Genomic DNA, 17,530 nt, shown 5'->3' on the forward strand with positions numbered 1-17,530 from the left:
TCAGTTTGTTGATGTGATGTCTCACATTTATTGATTTGTGGATATTGTACCATTCTTGCATCCCTGGAATAAATCCCACTTGGTCATGGTGTATGATCTTTCTAATGTAATGCTGGATTCGATTTGCTAGAATTTTGTTGTGGATTTTGGTGTCTAAGTTCATGAGGGATATTGGCCTGTAATTCTCTTTCTTTGTATTGACTTTATCTGGTTTTGGGATTAGGGTGATTCTGGCTTCATAGAAAGAGCTTGGAAATTGCTCCTTCCTCTTGAATTTTTTTGGAATAGTCTGAGGAAGATAGGTTTTATTTCTTCCTTGAATGTGTGATAAAACTCCCCTGTGAAGCTGTCTGGCCCCGGGCTTTTGTTTGCTGCAAAATTGTTGATCACTGCTTCAATATCTTTGGTAGTTATCAGCCTATTCAGGTTTTTTTTTTATTTTTCTTGATTGAGTTTTGGAAGCTTGTATTTTTCTAAGAATATGTCCATTTCAACTAGGTTGTCCATTTTGTTGGAATAGAGTTGTTCATAGTATTTTTTCATAATCGTTTGTATTTCTGTGGGATTGGTTGTTCACCTCTTTCATTTCTGATTTGTTTATTTGGGTCCTCTCTCTTTGCTTCTTGGTGAGCCTGGCTAGAGTTTCATCAATCTTGTTTATTCTTTCAAAGAACCAGCTCTTGGTTTTGTTGATCTTTTGTTTTTTTTTGTTGTTGTTGTTTTTGTTTTTTTTGTCTCTATGTCATTTATCTCCACTCTGATCTTTATTATTTCCTTCCTTCTGCTTACGCTTGGCTTTTCTTATTGCTCTCTTTCTAATTCTTTGAGTTGTAGGGTTAGATAATTTATTACCATGTTTTCTTGTTTTTTGAGATAGGCCTGCAGAGCTATGAACTTCCCTCTCAATACTGCTTTCGCTCTGTCCCATAGATTTTGGAAGTTGTGTTTTCATTGTCATTTGTTGCCATGATGCTTTTTATTTCTTCTTTGATCTCTTTGGTAACTGAATCATTTTTTAATATTATGCCATTTAGCCTCCAAGTGCTTGATTTATTTTCATTGTTTTTATTGTACTTGATTTTTAATTTTATGCCATTGTGATCTGAGAAGATGCTTGATATGATTTCTATCTTCTTGAATTTGAAGAGACATTTCCTGTGCCCCAATATGTGATTTATTTTTGAAAATGACCCATATGCACATGAGAAGAATGTATATTCTGTGGCTTTGGGGGGAAATGTTCTGAAGATGTCAATTAATTCCATCTGGTCTAGTGAGTCATTTAGGATTGATGTTACTTTGCTGATTTTTTGTTTAGAGGATTTATCCAGTGCTGTTAGTGGGGTATTAAAGTCTACTATAACTGTATTGCTGTCAATCTCTCCCTTGATATCTTCCAGGAGTTTTTTTTTATGTATTTGGGTGCTCCTGTATTGGGTGCATATATGTTTACCAGAGTTATATCTTCTTGTTGAATTACTCCCTTTAGTATTATGAAGTAGCTTTCCTTATCTCTTGTTATGGCCTTCATTTTGAGATCTAATTTGTTGGATATAAGTATTGCGACCCCAGCTTTTTTTTTCATTTTCATTTGCCTGGAAAAACTTTTTCCATCCCTTCACCATCAGTCTGTATGAGTCCTTTGTTCTAAGGTGGGTTTCCTGTAGACAGCAGATATATGGGTCATGTTTTCTTACCCACTCAGCTACCCTATGTTTTTTGATTGGGACATTTAATCCATTTACATTTAAAGTTATTATTGATAGGTACTTGTTTGTCGCCATTTTAATTCTTTATGCGTGTGTTCCTTCTTCCTTCCTATTTCGTCTTTTTATAGCAGACCCTTTAGCATTTCTTGCATTGCTGGTTTGGTGGTAATAAACTTCTTTAGTTCTTTTATGTCTGTGAAGCTCCTGATTTCACCCTCAATTTTTATTAATAGCCTTGCTTAGTACAGTATTCTTGGATTCAGACCCTTGGTTTGCATGACTTTGTATATTTCATTCCATTGGCCTGATGTGTTTCTGTTGAGAAATAAGTTGATAGTCTGATGGGAGATCCTTTGTAAGTAACTTTCTGTCTCTCTCTGGCAGCCTTTAATATTCTTACTTTGTCGTTGGTATTTGCTAATTTAATTATAATGTGTCTTGGTGTCGATCTTTTGGGGTTCATCTTGTATGGGACTCTGTGAGCTTCTTGGACTTGTGTGAGTTTTTTATTCCTGATATCAGGGAAGTTTTCTGTCATTATTTCTTCAATAGGTTTTCTATTCCTTGCTCAGTTTCCTCTCCTTCTGGCACCCCTATTATACAGATGTCGTTTCATTTCATGTTGTCCCAAAGTTCCCTTAGGCTCTCCTCCTGTTTTTTAAGTTTTTTGGTTTTTTTTTCTAGATGCTGTTCTGCTTGGGTATTTTTTTTTCTACCTTGTCTTCTAGCTCACTGATGCAGTCCTCTGCTTCTTCTACTCTACTGTTGATGCTTTCTATTGAGTTCTTTATTGCACCAATGTCATTTTTCATTTCTTCTTGGTTCTTCTTCATTTCCTCTTGGTTCTTACACATATTGTTGAACTTGTCTTCCATTCTTTTCAGCGACTTTATAACCATTGTTCTGAATTCTTTCTCTTTCATATTTCTTGCCTTCATTTCATTTACTTCCTTTTCTGGTGATTTTTTCTTTACTTTTGTATGTGGCCTGTTTCTTTGTCTCCCCATGATCACTCTTCTCAGGGTTTTGGTTATGTAGCTTTCTCTCTCCTGCATTGACTGATGGACACAAAATATAATACAACAAGACATAATGCATAGGGCACCAAATGCAAATATAGTCACAATACTAATTCCCCTAAATAAAGGTGACCACGAGAAAAGAGAATTAGGAAATAAAGGAGAGTACAAAAATGATGTTGAGAAAAGGAAAAAAAATGTAAGAGAGAAAAGAAATAGAAGAAAAAAAGAAGGGTGGAATATTTATATGGGGAGAAAACTCCAATAAAACAACTAATCCAAAAAAATGCAAACAACAAACACCCAGAGATGAATGCAAACTACAAAGAACAACTAATCTAAAAAATTCAAACAACAAACACCCAGATGAATCCAAGGAGGCAGAGCTTATTTCCAAGAGGTAAGGTCAAGGAGCTGAATGAATGGGGAAATAGCCACAATTCAATATAGAGGAGGTAGAAAGAGAATGGGTGTGTAAGAAGAAAAGTAAAAAACTAAATATAAAAAAGAAAAAATATATATATTAAAATATATATATAAAAGAATACATATATAATTTTCCTCCTTCTTTAATCTATCTATCTATGTATTTGTTTACTATTGGAAAAGGAGGATAGAGAGTAGATAGGCCTTAGTTGGTGATTGGAATTAGTTAAGCTATTAGTAGAAGAAGAGAACAAGCGAGAAGAGGAAAAACAGAGGCAAAAACAAACAAACAAACAAACAAAAATAACTAACCAATAATCAAACAACAACAAGACAGACAGAAATAAAAAGGCAAAAAAAAAAAAAAAGAAAAAGAATTTGGATAGTGCAGAAAGAGAAGACAGAAGTGTGTATGGGTTTGGAGCAGGGGAGAAGAAATTAGATATATGAGTAAGATCAATTTTTAACAGGGAGTAAAAAGAAAGGGTAGAGAAAAACTAAAGCAGGAACAGGGTAAGAGAAACATGACCAAAAAGGGGGAAAGTGATGAAGAGAGTGTAGGCATAAAGGAAAAATTGAGATAGAGTAAAATAATGCTAAAGGGAAAATCAAAATAGAATATATAACACTAATCCCAAAAGAAAAGAAAAGAAATGAAAAAATAACATAAAATAAAACTTTTAAAAAGGGTAAAATGATAGTATTAATACTAATAGTTAAAAAAATATAATAAAAAAGGTAAAATCGAGTGAGAAAAAAATTAGTTTCTTAAGTAACATAAAAAATAAAAATGTGAAGTAGTGAAGGTCATTCACTTCCTCCACTGTTCTGCTTGGCACGTCTTTTTCCTTGAAGGTAGTCAGCACAGTATTGAAATTCCCTGCGATTCATGGCTCCTCTGTGTCATAAGCCACAATCTTATTTTCAAGCAGGTGGGATCTCTCTGCTCTCTTTGGTTCTCAGCCTGTCTCTAGTTGTATTTACACACAACAGTTAATTTCTGCTACAGCCCCTGGGTGGCAGTGTTTCTGTCTTAATATCCAGGGCTAAAAGGGCTCTCTATGCTGGCTCTGCAAGCAATTCTGTGTGAGATTCTGTGCGCGACTCTGCCCAGCCGGTACAGTACTTCAGGCTGCCTTTCCGGGTTCGGTCCAGCTGTGGGTTAACATCTAGAATCCCCTTCTGCCAGCTGCCCTGTGGACCCCCTTCCACATTCGAGGGCTACACTGACCCCAGTGGCTGTGAATTTTGTGGGGGGCAGTCTTTCTCTGAGGCTCTAGTTCCCACTGTGTGCGTTTCTCTCTCCAGCCTGGATCCCAAATCTCACCTTTCTTTAGGCAATGCCAGCTGTGTTTTAATCCGCCAGTTCTGGGTGGGTGGTCTTTGATTCAGCTGTTTCTTCTGCTCTGTGAGAAGGCGCAGGGCCCGTCCATGAATTCCCACCATTTGTCTCCCCCTGAGCGGACCTCCCAGGCACCTGTGGTCAGGGAGGTTGGAGTTCCGTTGTTTGTGGATTCCCAGCTGAGGCAACTGGTCCCTGGGCGGTGTGGTTGTAAGGTCCCGGGAGGTATCTGAGATCCCCCCGGCTGAAGATAAGGCTGGGGTTCCAATCACGGTCAGTCTCCCAGCACAGCTGTCTCCCCTTCAAGATGGCGCGGCCTCTGCAGCAGAGCTGCCGCTCTTGGAAGAGATTTCAGCTGCAGCAGAGGCTGCCCAGTCAGGGGGCGCCGATCATCAGTCCCCAACAGTCCCTTGGAGTATAGCTGTCCCTCACTCACAAATACTGACACTCCCCACACGTCCACGCACTCTCCTTTCGTTCTCTCACTCTCACACTATCTAGCAGCCTGCCGTCCCATTGGCAGCCGTCTTTCCAGAGAGCATGCATTCTAGACTGCTTTCTGCCATCCTGGAAAAAAAAAAACTTTGTAGTTTTTTGCAACCCACTCGTCGACAGCCAAAGCCTTGAATTTAAGGAGGTAAAGTCAACTGATTTGCTTGCATATCTAAGGTATGTTCTTTAATAAGGTATATTTTTATATTCTCCCTTTCTCTTACATACCTGTTCTGTACCGCTCCCTCACTACTCATTCACAACACTCTCCCCCAACCTTACTCTCAGTTGGTTTCCATACACCTTAAGTTCCTGATAACTGGCACAAACTCCCACCATCACAATGACCAGCATGGGAACCCACATGCTCTGCCTTCCCACCTGTTATCAAAAATGGTGTCCTCTTCCTCTCTAAAGTCAATCTCTTCTCTCGTGGATTCTCCTTTCACCTAATGAAGGACATTCCTCCAGAAATTTGTCTCTTTCCATCTACCTCATCAATTCTTCACCTTCTCATAGAGCCTTTCCTCAGGACAACAACTTGTTCTTATTTCTCTTTTCCTTGCAAGCCACCGTCTCATTTCTTTGGTTCCCTTTGCAACAATATGCTTTAAGACTGTTGTATAAGAACACTTTTCCCAAATTTTCTCCTCCCATTTCATCATAAACTGACTTCAGTTATATTCGGATGCATGAGCAAACATTAAGCAGCAGCCTTGTAGGTTGCATGTTGTAAAAAGAAAGACTAAGATTTTTAAGTGAAACTCTCTGTAGCCTGAAAAGTTATTTTGGAAGGAAATAAAGAGAGGTTTTCTTCAAACATCTGAAGAATGTAATTGAAAGTCAATATATTTGGCCTCATAAACTAAAGTAAATAATTTATGTTTTTGTCTCCCTGACAAAGTTTATGTAAAGTTATTTAAAAACTAATTTAAGAAGTCTAATTAATATCATTTATTGTCCATAACCTAGGACAAGTGAAGTTAAAAAATAAACCTTATTTCAGATTAATTTAAATTGGCTTTCTTTTTACAACATGCAACCTACAAGGCTGCTGCTTAATGTTTGCTCATGCATCCGAATAGCCATGTTACAAGAAATCTCATTACAGTAAACTTGACTACTATTTTACTGTCAGATTTAATACTCTTAACAACAATCTTAGTTTACCCTGTAAATATCAGTGATATTTTCTATTAAGCTAGAATTTTATTTTTAAAGAGTATCCCTTTTTGCTAATTAGCATATACAGAGGGATCATGGGCGGTCTCAGTAACTTTATTCAAAGAGAGGGGTTGGCCTTTGCTGTTTCAAGATGGTGGCCCCCAGGGGAGCAGCAAGCCATGAGGCCAACATGGCAGCTGTCAAGTCAGGCAGTCCAAAAATGGTGACTGTCTAAACTGTTAAAGCCACAACTGCACTGCAGACAAACAGAAATCTCACTAGCTGTTTCTGGTGGCTTTATTAGAATTTAATTGTTTATAATTTAAGTAGGTATCTTTAATTGAAAAAGCAAAGCAAACTTAGTAAATGTTTACGTCTGATTCACAAGGCGCAAAAGCGGCCCCACCTTCAGCCTAATTAAAAAAGCAGGTGGCTATGGGCTTTTTGTCATTTTAACTTTCTGCTGTTGGATTTTAAGAAACATTTTGCCCTCCTTAAAGGCCAAAACATTCACAACATTTATAAGTAAAATATAGTTATTAATTTTTATTTGATAAAGCTTTCCATGCAATTTCAAGTATATTAGCTGAGTTAAATTCAAAATATTTCCTTTAAGAAGAGAGAATAACTTCTTGAATTACTCTGGGCCCTTGGAGCTCTCCAAGAATCATCTCTTGGTTAAAGCCTTGAAATTTTAACATGGAAAAAAACCATCAAACAAATATCTATATATGATTTAAAGATTTTATTACTTTTTATAATTATCTTAAGATATCAATTAAATTTTAACTGGTCTTTATATTAAAAATTTTAGTTGGGATCACAGAATTAATCCTCTTATTTAATTAGACCAATTAACAACATATTTTAAATTCCTAATTATCAGAGAAAACACATTTTATTTTCTCAAAAACAAATTTCTATAGGCATTTAATTACCACTATATAATTTCTCCCAATTTAATTTGAACTTTAAACTTTTAGAGCTGGCAAGTCAAATATTTAGCATTTCTTTATATTAATAACACTTATATTTTTAAGAATAAATTTCAAAAATACAAGACATAATCAATCAATAGATTCAATTCTGTCCTCTAGATTTTTCTCATAAGGAAGCAAACTTCCAAAATTTTAAGCTGCCATAACCCACATTTCTGGATGGCAAAATAGGTTCCGCAAAGGCTTAATCAATGGACTTTAAACCGACCATAATTTTTCTGCCCGGGGAAATTGAGTAGCAAGCCTGCAGGTATTCAAATGCAAAATTGTCCTTAAAGAATGGCTACTGGCGGGAAGCTGATTTCAAACAAGCCACATTTAAATTAGCATACTGGGAGAGTGGGCTTCCCTATTGGATTGCCACATGTCTCCCTTCCCCCACATCCTGCTTACTTCAGGGGAAGCGTAGGAACAGATCTGGCTGCATATCTTTTCATGCTTAATAGATAAAGACAGATCTTAAATTTTTTTCTTTTTTCGCTTTCCAAAGTAATTACTAGCACCCAATTTGGCCAAATTTTGCATTTCCCTGCGAGTTCTTCTATAATTTTTAGACAAAACTTTAAGTATAGCCCTGCCCTCTCCTGCCACCTTTGAATTTCTCCACACCAGAGGCGGTTTCAGAAGCAGGGTTTCATTTCTTATTACAGATTTTAGATTCCAAATATAAATTAAGATTTTAATTTGAACAAGAAACCACATTCCTTAAACATGCAAACCAAAAGTCTATGATAAAGTTTACTTTATAACCTAATTCTGCCCCTTTAGCCTGGCTGAAAAAGACGTTCCCACCCTACTTACAGATCGTGACTTCTGCAACTGATTGTGGGCTTTGCGTGCTGTGAATTACCCTCACCTATATGGTGAATTCTTCCTTACCTTTTCAGTGAATTCTTCCCCACCTTTTTAGTGTATTCTTCCTTTCTTCACTCTAAGCGAAATATCATCCCCTCCAGAGGTCCCACGTCGAAGGCGCCAGTTGTGAGTGTCCCCCCCACGTTCCGTGTGGCTCAGGGTTCAGGTTCAGGGTTTGGGCTCTGGAGGAGGCCGCACGCAAATGAAAGAGACTAGAAAATATTAATTTGGAAATATCGGGGGCCAGGCAGGAGCCCAGCTCAAGAAGAAGGACTCCGCTTTGCTCCGGCCTAGATCCCTTTTATTCAGGTTTTGGGATACACCCATAGCCCTTAGGCAGGCAATTCCAATGATAGCCCATCAGTAAGCATTTACATAAGACTAAAAGGTGGAAGTTGCTTCAGTTCCCTTTGTCTCAACTAGACAGTGGGCTCTGACCTTTCAGAGCTTCAAGGTTAACCAGCCTTCCGGGTTCCTTGTCCACACCTCTCTGCTAGTGAAGGCAATGGGCGGCTTCCAACAAGTATATATATAAGTATGTATGTGTGTATATATGCATGTACATGTGCAAACATACATACACATATACATGTTTGTATATATGTGTATAATGCATACACAAATACATGCATACATCTACACACATGCCTAAATATACACACATATAGATTATGTTAAAAAACATATTCTCGTCAAGATGTGGATTAAAGCCAAATTTAATATTTCTCTTGTTATAAATGAAAGTTTATAAATTTAAATTTTAATATGCTCAAAATTTTTTTTAGCTACATGGCTACAAATCTTGAGGGTTCCCAATAAATTCTAAATATCATCTTCATTTATTTGGGACATCTTAATGAATAGTTTACTAACAAAGAAATCACTTGAACTTAGAAGAAAATGCCAAAGGAGTTCTTTGTTTTTTTTCCTGTTTATTTGTTTGTTTGGGTGCCCCAAGAAAAAAAGCTCACTGCTAAGATGGATTACACCTGTTGGATGGAGCTTCCTACAAAATGCAAAGTGTTTATTACTAGGTTCATCTGCTCTTCATTTCTGTCCTAACTGTAACAGGTGTCTGGCACAACATTACTTCTCAGTAAGGATTTCTTGAACACCTGAGTGAGTAAATGCCATCTTATATCTTTTTACACATTGATCCTTCTCTTTGGAAAGCTTTTAACTTCCTGGTTTTGACAGGGGCACTTTGATATCTCTTGAGTTAGGTGCTTTTCAGATGAACTCATTTAGTGTGCTGTAGCTTAAATCAGTCTTAAGCATTTATTAGGCTGCATTTTAGTTGTCATACTTGCTGTCTACCTCTTATAAGTTGATGTCTCTCCCACCAAATTTAAAGTTTCTTGAAGGAATAGACCATATATTTTATAACCATACTAGAGGCCTGGTGCATGAAATTCGTGAATGGGTAGGGTCCATGGCCTGGCTGCTGGCTGCTGGCCGGGGCCTTTCTGCATTCTGCACCACCCACTGGTGGTCAGCACACATCATACAAGCAATTGAACTCCCAGTCTCCCGGTCGAACTCCCAAGGGGACACTTTGCATATTAGACTTGTATATTTATAGATCTCCAGGGCCTGGAAATTGTACCAGTTCTCTACAACCATAATAGACAAGGCAGGATTCTTTATCCTTAGCAATTTTCAGACCTGGGCACCACTTTTCCTATACTTATCTGGCCGAGAGAGAAAGTTGCATTTTCTCCAAATAGCCCATCAGAAGAATGAAATAATGTCATTATCATAAATAGCTTACATAGAAGAAACATTATGGAAAAAATGTAGGTTTTGACAATTTTCAGCAATATTTAGAATAAAACACCATCTATACATTAATTATATATTTATACTGTTTTGTCCTGCTTCTTTTAACATTAGTTCCTACTACTATCTTTTCCTTCCCACACAAGAAATATGAAAAAGAAAAACATATTCTTATTGGCCCAAAAGCTTCAGAATTCCAAATTAAGATAATTTGCTGGTTGATACAAATTCAGCAAATATATGAGAATATATTATACCAGAAATATTTGTTTACTGGCCCCCCTACAATAAAAATGAGAAAGCTAGTGAATTGTCTGGTGAAAATTACATCAGACCAACTTACAGGTAAGCATAAAAGTACATGGAGGTTATATTTGCACATTTTTTCCTGTCACTTCAACATAATTCTTTAAATAAAATAATTGTAGATATATTCTGCTTCAAGACAATCAAATCAAATTTTTCTTTTAAAACCTGGTTTTCAAGAAGATTCACTTTTGTTTTGGAGACATTATTTCTACTCTCAACTCTTTAGTAAGCATGATTTATGGGGCCCCATTAGCAACAGGAACACTTAGTGTGACCACAACATATATCTTCAAGTGAGAAGAATGAAAATATCTTACATACATCATTAGTTACTGCAACTGGTAAGCTTATAAAGTTTATTTAATTTAAGAGTCATTGGAATAAATTCTATCTAGACTAAGAAATCAAAATGGATAAAAACATGATTATTTTGAAAAATAACCTAATATGGATATTTAAATAATTCTGAAAAATATAAAACAATTTTCAAGTTCATGTGCAGTGCTAATTAAGATTGTAGTTAAGGGGACTAATAGTTTTATCAAGTAGGTAATTTATATAGGAGAAAAAACCTTTTTTTTTTTATTGTTGACCCCTCCTCCCATCCCCCGTCCCACCCCAGGCCTTAATCACATTATTGTCTGTCCATGGGCTATGATTACATGCATATAAATTCTATGGCCAATCTCTTGCCCTCCTCCCCTATTACGGTAGATATATCACTCTATTCCATGCATCCATGTCTTTGGACCCATTTTATGTGTCAGTTTATTTTGTTCATTAGATTTCACGTATAAGTGAGATCACGTGATGTTTGTCTTTCTCTGTCTGGCTTATTTTGCTTAGCATAAGAATCTTCAGGTCTATCCATGCTCTTACAAAGGGAAGGAGATTCTTTTTTATATTTGCATAGTGTTCCATTGTTTACATGTAACACAGCTATTTTATCTATTCATCTACTGATAGGCACTTGGGCTGTTTCCAGATCTTACTATTGTAAATTGTGTTGCTATGAACATAGGAGTGCATACATTCTTTCTGATTGCTATATCCAGATTTTTAGGATATATTCCCAGAACTGGATTGATGTGTAAAGTAGCAGTTCCATTTAAATTTTTTGAGAAAGCTACATGCTGTTTTCCACAGTGGCTGCACCAGTCCACATTGCCACCAGTAGGGCACTAGTGTTCCCTTTCTACATTATCACCAGCTTTATAGTTTTTTTGATTTTTGATGGTAACCATTCTGGCAGGTGTGAAGTGATACCTTATTTTAATTTTAATTGGCATCTCTCTGATGACTAGTGACGTTGAACATTTTTTCATATGTCCATTAGCCATCTGTATGTCCCCTTTGGAGATGTGTCTATTCAGGCCCTTTGCCCACTTTTTAATTGTATTGTTTATCTTCTTTCTGTTGAGTTGTATAAGTTCTTTATATATTTTGGAAATTAATCCCTTATCAAATGTATGGTTGGCAAATATATTTTCCCATATAGTGGGTTCCATTTTCATTTTGTTGAAGGTTTCTTTTGCTGCACAGCAGCTTTTAGTTTTATGTAGTCCCACTTGTTTATTTTCTCCTTCGTTTCTCTTGCCCTAGGAAATGTATCAGCAAATGAGAGATATCTGAGATTTTGCTGCCTATGGTTTCTTCTAGGGTTTTTATGGTTTCATGACTTACATTTAAGTCTTTTATCCATTTTGAGTTTATTCTTGTGTATGGTGTAAGTTGGTGATCTAGTTTCACTTTTTCTGCATGTATCTGTCCAATTTTTCCCAACACCATTTATTGAAGAGACTATCTTTTCTCCATTGTATGCTCTTGCCTCTTCTGTCAAATATTAATTGACCATAATGGTATGGGTCAATTTCTGGGTTCTCTGTTCTGTTCCATTGATCTATAATGCCTTTTCTAGTGCCAGTACCAGGATGTTTTAATTAAAATAGCTTTGTAGTATAGTTGATATTCGGTATTGTGATCCCCCCAAATTTGTTCTTTCTCAAGATTGTTGAAGCTATTTGGGGTATTTTTGGGTTCCATATAAATTTTTGGAGTATTTGTTCTAGATCTGTGAAATATGCCATTGGAATATTAACAGGGATTGCATCGAATCTATACATTGCTTTGGGTAGTATGGACATTTTAATGATGTTATTTCTTCCAATCCATGAAAACAGTATATGCTTCCACTTGTTTATATCTTCCTCTATTTCTTTTTTCAAAGTCCTATAGTATAGGTCTTTACCTCTTTGGTTTATTCCTAGTATATATTATTGCATTGGTAAATGGGATTTTTAAAATAGTTTCTCTTATATAAAAATGCCATTGATTTCTGGATGTTAATTTTGTATCCTGATATTTTGACAAATTCATTTATTATGTCTAGCAGTATTTTGGTGGAATCTTTATGATTTTCTATGTACAACATCATATCATCTGTGAATAATGACAGTTTTACTTCCTCCTTTCCAATTTGGATGCCTTTTACTTTTTCTTCTTGTCTGTTTTCTTCTTGTCTCTATGTTGAAAAAGGTTAGTGAAAGTGGACATCCCTAATGTTAAGGAAAAAGCCTTTTGTTTTTGCCCATTGAGTATGATGTGAGCTGTACTTGTGTCATATACATAATTTATTAAGTTGAGATATTATCCCTCTAGTCCAGCCGTGGGCAAACTACGGCCCGCGGGCCGGATCCGGCTGTTCTATCCGGTTCTCTTGCTCTCCACTCCACTCCTTTACTTTGAATTTATATTAGTTCACACAAACACTCCATCCATGCTTTTGTTCCGGCCCTCCGGTCCAGTTTAAGAACCCATTGTGGCCCTCGAGTCAAAGTTTGCCCACCCCTGCTAGTCCCACTTTGCTGAAATTTTTCATCAAAAGTGGGTCCTGGATTATTTCGGATAATTTTTCAGGGTCTATTGATATGATCATGTGATTTTTATCTTCCAATTTATTTATATGATGTATCACATTTATTGGTTTGCAAATATTGTACCAGTCTTGCATTCTAGGAATAAATCCCACTTGGTCAAGGTGTATGATCTTTTTAATATGTTTCTACATCCAATTTGCTAATATTTTGTGAGCGTGTTTTATTCTGAGGTGGGTCTCTGATAAACAGCATATGTATGGGTCATGATTTCTTATCTATTATCTACCTTATGTTGTTTGATTAGAGCATTTACTTCATTTACATTTAAGATTATTATTGATAGGTACTTCTTTATTGCCATTTTTATAATTTATGCCTATGTTCCTTTCTCTTTCTCTCTACTTCCTCTTCTCACAGAGTTCCTTTAACATTTCTTGCAGTGGTGGTTTGCTGGTTAAATACTCCTTTAGCCTTTTTGTGGTCTTGAAAGCTCTTTATTTAAGCTTCAATTTTGGTATATTTTTATTCATTTCAGAGAGGAAGGGAGAGGGAGTGAGAGATAGAAACATCAATGATGAAAGAGAATCATTGATTGGCTGCCACCTGCATGTCCCACAACAGGGATTGAGTTCACAACCTGGGCATGTGCCCCAACCATGAATCAAACTGTGGCCTCCTGGTTCACAGGTCGACACTCAATGACTGAGCAATGCTGGCGTGGCTTCACCTTTAATTTTGAATGCAAGCCTGGCTGGATAGAGTATTCTTGGTTTCAGATCCTTGCTTTTCATTACTTTAAGTACCTCATGCCATTCTCTTCTGGCTTATAGAGTTTCTAGAGAGAAATCAGGTGACAGCCTTATGGGAGCTCCCTTGTAGCTAACTCTCTCTCTATTGCTGCCTTCAAGATTCTCTCATTGTCTTTAATGTTTGCCATTTTAATTATGACGTGTCTTAGAGTGGTTCTCTTTGGGTTCATTTTGATTGGGACTCTCTTTGCTTCCTAAACTTGTGTGACTTTTTCCTTCACCAGATTAGAAAAGTTTACTGTCATTATTTTCTCAAACAGATTCTCTAAACCTCACTTACTTTATACTCCTTCTAGTACGCCTATGATGTGGATGTTGTTCTGTTTCATGTTGTCCCAAAGTTCCCTTAAACTGTCCTCATACCTCTTAAGTATTTTTCACTCTGCTACTCTGATTGAGTGATTTTTTTCTATCTTTCCTTCTAATTTACTGATTCGATCCTCTGATTCTTCTAACCTACTGTTAATTCCTTCCAGTATATTCTTTATTTCAGCTATGTCATACTTTATTTTTGACTGGTTGTTTTATGTGGATTCTATATCCCTTTTCATGCTGTTGAGCATGCTAAAAACTATAACTTTATACTGTGTTTCTGATAAATTACTTCCCTCTATTTCATTTAACTCTTTTTCTAGAGATTCCTTTTGGGCCTGTTTCTTTGTTTTCTGCATTTTTTTTTTGTTTTGTTTTGTTTCTTTATGTTTGTCTCTGTGTATTAGATAACACTGCTATGCCTCCCAGTCTTGGTGAGGTGGATTTCTTGTGTGAAACAGTGGTGTAGTCTTCTTGATCTTCTGAGCTTGGTGCTGTAGGCATATCCCTTGTGTGGGTTATGTGGGCCCTTCTGTTAAATTTGGCTCTTGACTGCTATTGTCCCATTCATGGGTTGGCTCAGCACTCAGGCTGGCTGACTGTGAGGCTCAACTCTGACCATGTCATGAATAGTGTTATACAGGTGCTGATAGAACAGAACAGACATAAGACCACACCAAAAACAACACACACACACACACACACACACACACACACACACACATGCACAAAATAATTACAAAAAAAAGACTAAAAAAGAGAAAAAAAGAAAAACACAAGACCAAGAGAATTAGAGGAGAAAAAAAAAGAATCCCCGAAAAAGAGAATATAAAAGAAAAAAATGAATAGAAATAAAACAGAATAAGAGTTTAAAAAGAATGAAGAAAGAAAATGACAATAATTCTTAAAAATGTAATAATAGTAAATAAAATAAAATATAAAATGGGTAAAGAGAAAAGAAAAAAGTAAAATTAAAAATAAAGAAAAGAGAAAGAGAAAAAATAAAATAACAAAAGGAAAGAGAGAATAAGAGATATGAAAGAAAAAAAAAAGAGGAAAATGAAAACAACCTTTGGATCTGCTGTTTGTGAAGCTCGCTGAATTTGTTCTGATGTTGTTGAATCTGGCACCTTGTTGTGTCCATCCTGGGTATCCTGGGAGGTTCTCTGGGGCAAAACAATGTGAGTCAGGGTCCCTGCCTGGCCCTGTGCAACCTGACTGAATCAGGGCAGGGCAGAGCCCCAAGTAGTCCAGTAGGTGAAGCATCTGTATCCCAGAGGCTGGGTCTGCCTCAGGTCTCGCTCCTTGAATGTCCCTGTTTTGATCTGCTCTCTTTTCCCAAGTGAAACGGCTCTGCGAGTGTATCTGGGTTCTGGCCAGGATAGTTTAAACAGACTCGAGTTGGGGGTGGTGCCTGTAGCTTTCTAGGAGGGGGACTGGGCACTCCCCTCCTTCAAAGGCCTCAGCTCTGCCTGGATCACTGGAACCCCCCTTTAGCCCCGCTTGGCGCTACCATCTTTCAGTGGGCAGGCCCACACTAGGTGGGGTTCCGCCCAGGCTCCCACCTAACCAAATGGCTGATTACCCCATGTCACCATACCTAGCCACATGGGCACAGATTTCCAGTGCAGAATGGAGAAAATAAACATCTAGAAAATAATCATCTGTGTGCTCAATAACACAGAACAGAAGCATGTCAAAAGGAAACAGGAGCAACAATTTGAGTATCAAAATATATTACATTGTATTGTATTATCACTTAAAATGTACAATAAATATACCATAGTATATACTGATATAAATAACTGATTAAAAATAATTAGAGGAGAAGAGGCAAATTTTTTATACAAATTTTCTATACAAAAAAATAGTCTATTTAATATATGTAGATACTAACCCCTCCCTATCACCTCATTGAGGGTGCACTAAATTAGTGACTAACTTCCAAAAATAGAGTATGTGCCCTAACCGGTTTGGCTCAGTGGATAGAGCATGGGCCTGCAGACTGAAGGGTCCCAGGTTCGATTCTGGTCAAGGGCATGTACCTTGGTTGCAGGCACATCCCCAGTAGGGGGCGTGCAAGAGGCAGCTGATCGATGTTTCTCTCTCATAGATGTTTCTAACTCTCTATCCCTCTCCCTTCTTCTCTGTAAAAAATCAATAAAAATATATTTTAAAAAAATAAAGTATAGCTAGAGAAAAACAATAACTTTGCAGTAGAGAAACCTGGAAAACACTACCTTAAGCAAGTGAAGGTTAGTATCAGTAGTGATATGTGGACATCAGTACCCCAATATGATATGATGGGGTCACTTCACTGATATGATGTGATGAGGACACTTTGCCTCTGTGGTATTCTTCCCCCAAATTCATGGCTCTTGTCTAGCATGAGGAAATCATTAAGCAAAATTAATATATGCATCAGAGCAGGGGACCTACAGGATACTTGAGCAGTACTTTTATTTTAATTGTTGTTTTTTGGGGTTTTTTTATTGATTTCAGAGAGGAAGGGAGAAGGAGAGAGAGATAGAAACATCAATGATGAGAGAGAATCATTGATCGGCTGCCTCCTGCACACCTCCTTCTGGGGATTGAGCCTGCAACCTGGGCATGTGCCTTTGACTGGAATCAAACTTGGGACCCTTCAGTCTGCAGGCGGATGCTCTATCTACTGAGCCAAACCAGCTAGGCCATGGGCAGTACTTCTTGATAGTCTACTGAAGATATTTCAAGCAAAAGATAAAAACAAAAGCTGAGAAGCTTTCACAGACCAAATGAAACTGGTAGATGTGGAAAACAAATTAAATGTGCTACCCTGGGTTGCAACCTGGAATAGAAAGGGGACATCAACAGAAAGATTAGTGAAATACAAATAAAGTCTAGAGTTTGGTTAATAATAATGTACCAATATCAGTTCCTTATTTTGATAAATGTACCACAGTAATGTAAGATGTTAATTGGGGAAACTGGGTGAGGAATTTATAGGAACTCTCTGTACTATCTTTGCAACCTTACTATAAATCTAAAATTAAACCCAAATTAAGCATTTATTTAAAAATTATCTTCTGGTTCATTGAGCAGTTTTCTAGGTAAACTATTACCTACTCTCATAATTTACCAGACTGTAAGAATCTCATCTGCAGAACTGATAATCTTTTTTTCTGCTTCCTCCTCATTGATATTATAAATTTGAATCATAATTGGAGAATCTAAGTACAAATGAATAATAAGTTAATTTTAAGACACTACTTTTGGCTCATTCTGTCTCTGTCCTCCTAAAGTCTCCACCTTGGAACCATGTGTAAATGGAGCATTTATTTTTACCTCTAAAAAGTGTAAAGTCATCTGAATATGATCTTTTATACAGACTGAATAATTTGTGTTAAAAGACAGAAGAATGAGCATGCTTTGCAATGTAGCCTAGATGTTTACAATTAATA

At 36.9% G+C, this 17,530-nt stretch overlaps 1 protein-coding gene across 19 annotated transcripts in view; it reads left to right on the plus strand.

Moving 5' to 3' along the window:
* The window catches only part of PPFIA2 (PTPRF interacting protein alpha 2), a 492,483-nt gene that overhangs the window by 158,981 nt on the left and 315,972 nt on the right, over positions 1-17,530 (plus strand). The gene's annotated exons all lie outside the window — the stretch shown is intronic.

The sequence above is a fragment of the Plecotus auritus genome (assembly GCF_963455305.1).
Source record: "Plecotus auritus genome assembly, chromosome: 3".
Taxonomy (NCBI): Eukaryota; Metazoa; Chordata; class Mammalia; order Chiroptera; family Vespertilionidae; genus Plecotus; species Plecotus auritus.